A 4793-nucleotide genomic window follows, 5' to 3' on the forward strand; every position below is an offset into this window, starting at 1 on the left:
TAATACAATTTGTATGGGTTTGGTTCCATGCACCTTGATTCTGGTGGGTTGTTGAGAGCACCATTTCCTATTTTGCTTCAGGCACCAAAATGCTTTTTCAGTCCTATGAGATCAGCCAGGTGTAAGATAGTGGCTGGGAAGGGGCAGACTGTAATCTTAGAATTAAGGAACAGGGTGGTTCTGAGCTCATGCTTAGCCCAGAAATTAATGTCAGAACTGAAAGAAGAGCCTTAATGCATGCAGAAAAATGGTTAGAGTCAGCAAGAGAAAAGTGGCTTTCTGCTTGCCTCTCTGCATGTTGTCATAGCACTTCCATTCTCCCTCCAAAAGGAGACAGTCATAAAAGCATGCCTTTTGCCAAGTGGATTTTTCCAGTGCAAAAAAAACATGCTTTTACAGCCCTCTCTTTCACAAGTGCTTTGACAGCATGCAGAGAGGAATGGAGAAAGCCACTTCTGTTGCGCTCCCTCTTGGCTTTATTGGTCATGCAATAAGGCTCTCATCATACAATTAGTAATGTCTTAATTACATAACTATTCCAGTCTAGTTTACAAGTCAGAAGACTTTTTGTTGCTGCTTGTAAACCCATAAGGGGAGAACTGTTGTTGCTGTTTTTCTTAAAGTGATATCAAATTGTTGTAACTATGTGGCATGAAAGATATTTCTGTCATAAACCTACTGCAAATCTTTCAAAAAGATCTACTAGTAAATCTAGCCATCTACAATCTATTTTCTTCTCCCTTTGCACATCTAGAACATCCTTTCTTAATTTTTTTTTAAAAGCCATTGTCATTTTCGCACAACTGTCCCCTTTCCCTATTTGAAATATATGTAATGAAATAATAAAGATTTCCTTGTGACATTACTCACATGAAGCAACTACATCCTCCTCCTATCTCCATTTGAAATGCCTATTACATTCATCAAAAAGTGAGTGACAGGATTCATGGGAAAATTAGCCTCCTACCTAATAACACTTTGTGGTTGCGCAGCAACCAGCTAAAAGATGCTAAAGAGTTCAGACTTAAGAGGTCTGAGAAATGTTGGAAGAAGACCTACTGCCAAAGGTCTCCCACATTTCTTTTTGAGGAGGCAGTGTTATATATGCTTTCCCTTTTCTCTCATCATAAGTGTGGCCAGATTTCCTTGAGTTATTGAAAATACTGAGTAGGCCTTGTGTGTGTGTGTGTAAGTAATCATGGTATTGATAACTTACATACTTACATGCATTGGGTGGTATCCCAGTCTGATGTGTCAACCTGTGCAGCCCACACCCCCTAGTGACACCCCTGCTAGGGAGTTAAACATATGAATTCTGGCAATTCAGAACCTCTGAGCTATTTACAAGCTGAGGACAAGAGTTTGGGTCATTAGTAGCTGTAGCCCCGAGTAATTTTTTCCACTACTGCAGTCACTATTCTGATAGTTATGAAATGCACAGATATAGGATGAGGGACACCTGGCTTAAGGAGACAACATGTGAAAGGGATCTAGGAGTCCAAGTAGACCATAAGTTGAACATGAGTGAACAGTGCGATGCGGCAGCTAAAAAGGGCAATGCAATTTTAGGCTGCATCAATAAAAGTATAGTGTCTAGATCAAGAGAAGTAATAGTGCCACTCTATTCTGCTCTGGTCAGGCCCCACCTGGAATATTGTGTCCAGTTCTGGGCACCACAATTCAAAAAGGACATTGAGAAACTGGAGCGTGTCCAAAGGAGGGCGACTAAAATGGTGAAGGGTCTGGAAACCTTGCCCTATGAGGAACGACTTAGGGAGCTGGGGATGTTTAGCCTGGAGAAAAGAAGGTTAAGAGGTGATATGATAGCCCTGTTTAAATACTTGAAGGGATGTCATATTGAAGAGGGAGCAAGCTTCTTGTTTTCTGCTGTTCCAGAGAACAGGACCCGGAACAATGGATGCAAGCTCCAGGAAAAGAGAACTTCCTGACAGTAAGGGCTGTTCGACAGTGGAACAAACTCCCTTAGAGATTGTGGTGGAGTGTCCTTCCCTGGAAGTCTTTAAACAGAGGCTGGATGGCCATCTGTCAGGGATGCTTTGATTGAGAGTTCCTGCATGGCAGAAAGGGGTTGGACTGGATGGCCCTTGTGGTCTCTTCCAAATCTATGGCCTGTTACAGATTGCCAAAATAAAGCTGCTTCGGGTCTCTTTGGAGGTATGCTATTTAAATGATGCATGGGTCCTAAGAGTCTGAAGTTCGCACCAAAGCCACACTCCATTCCTAAGCACCAGAGTGCAGCTTTTGGTGCAGCTTCCGGATTCTTAGGATGCATGCATCATTTAAATAGCATACCTCCAAAGAGACCCGAAGCAGCTTTATTTTGGCAGTCTGTAACAGGCCACTGATTCTATATTTCCATTTCCAACAAAAACATACAGTACCCACTAGAAATGACTGGGATGAGAAGGCTGCTACTATGACCCACAGGACTTTTCGGTGGCATTGGAAGTGTTGGAAACTGTAATCCCCAGGAATCCAGCACCCATTCTAGCTGCATCTGTGGACATCTTCAGCAACATCCAAAGCACTAAGATACATTTATTGGATACACAAATGTTTTGGTAAAGTACAACTTTCAGGCCCCTTGAGACCTAGCTCCAGTAAGGGCTTGGATTGGACTGTAAACTGAAATGGGGAAATTGGGACTGGACCTAAATTACATCAAATTAGGTTGCTTTTGGTAAACATATCATGCCTAAAATGGGTAAGACATCTTACCCAGACTACTGAATCCAGTCTATTCTGATTGGCCTCAGGCAAGTATCTCAGGCAGTTCTTCTGGAAATTTGTTACAATACTTTGAGTTTTCAAAACATAAATATATTTCCTTTTCTTAAAAGGAGAATCCTAAATAGTACTGTAATAGTTTAATTGTATTTTAATTGCCATTTTGTAAGTTTAAAACCATAAGCCACTTTGAGTCCCAATTTTGAGGGGAAAGTGGGATACAAATACTTAATAATAATAATAATAATAATACAATGTAAAACAGCTTTGTCCAGCCTGGTGCTATGCAAACTCCCAGAATCCCCCAGCTAGTATTCTGGGAGTTGCAGTCCAATACATTGAGAGGGTACCAAGTTGAGGAAGGCTAATACAGTATAAAATAACTACTTATACACAAAACATTTATCTCCCCCCACCATGTGGGGTGTGTGGGTCTATGTGTATGTATTTATGTGTGGGTGTATCTTTAACAAATTTCTCCATATTCAGTCTTGCTTTTAAGTTACTTTAGAAGCACAAAATTTTAACCTCATTCCCTCTGCACATGTATGCTGTTCCTAGCCTTATCAAGTGAAATAATGAGACAGAGCCTCTGCCCCTTTAATGGTTGTGTAGAAGAATCAATTTCAGCAGGTGTTTTTTGTCACACCTGGCAATCCTATTTCTTAGCAATAACCAGGAAAAGACCAATAAGGAAAAGTGAAGTATTATGTACAGATGTGGGTCAGTAAAATAAACTTTTTATTTTAGGAGACACAGTGATATTAGTATGATGGCACTTTTACTGTCATGGTACCATCCTATGGAATCTTGGAATTTATAGTTTGGGTATATAGAATCTTCTGCTGACGTGATGTAGTGCTGTAATTCGGGGGAGTTGAATTGAGTCCCCTAGCAGAGAATTCTGTGTATCTCACCAATCTACAAATCCCAAGATTCCACTGGCTGGACCTAAAATGATGAAGGTGGTGTCAAACTGATATAACTGTAAGGTTGCCATGTGAAATAAGGGACAAGGCTCCTGTACCTTTAATAATTGTGCTATGAGTTGTGCCATGTAAGCAACAGGTTCTACAATTCCTGCTTCTACACAATTAAAGATACAGGAGCCCTGGAAAGCCTAGCTGTTCTGTTTCATGCATTTTCTGAAATCAGCCAGACACATCTTGTCCTCAACCCACTAAACTGACCTTCTGCCTTCAAGGTCTGTTGGAGAAATACCACTCCATCAGCAATATTCAGGTGTCATGCTTATCAGCTTCTGCACATGACACACAAGAGGGAATAGCCTCTTACCCTTTGTTTCAGGCAGCAGCATAACTTGGGTTTGGCCTGCCTATAGCCCTGTGACAAGTTATTATTAGCTTTTTCACAGTCTACCCAATATTACTAACTCAAATTTTGATGCAGATTCTATCCAAGCATTTAGGACTCAGGTATCATCAGACAATGTGGTACATTCCATGTAAATGTGTCACATTTTGTATTTGTGGTATTGTGAATTGGGCTATAACAATATCATTCCAATGTTTTGTCAGTCAGTTTGGAAACGCTCCTGGACTGCCTGTGACTACTCTTCTTTTCCCAGAGGCCCAGAATTTCAATTTATAAGTCTCAATATTTTACAGTCTTTTCCATCTCTTTGTCTTCAGCTCTGCTATTCCCTGGGGTTGCCCCATCTATAATGCAACCTTTCTTTTTCTCAACCATACTCTTATCTGGCATATTATGTTCTGTTTATCACTTTGAATCCTGACGTTTCATTTTTTTTTTTTTATTCCACCGTTTTCAACAACTTTCTCGGTCTTACCTTCTCACCACTTCTTTGCTGATGGCAAATTACTATTACTATATCAATTACTTTGATATAGTCAAAATAACAATGCAACAATGTCTTACTTAGGCAAGAACCCAGGACCTTCTTCCAGCAAAGCATGTTCTTAACCGCTGCACTGTGGCCCCAGTGGCCCCTTCCTTAAGACACTGCAGAGATTCTTAAAAAAAACTTGGGAGTAGAAAATTAAAAGTAACGTATTTATTTAGGG

The sequence above is a fragment of the Sceloporus occidentalis genome, unplaced genomic scaffold, assembly GCF_023333645.1.
Source record: "Sceloporus occidentalis isolate IW3139 unplaced genomic scaffold, rSceOcc1.0.p SCAF_7, whole genome shotgun sequence".
Lineage (NCBI taxonomy): Eukaryota > Metazoa > Chordata > Lepidosauria > Squamata > Phrynosomatidae > Sceloporus > Sceloporus occidentalis.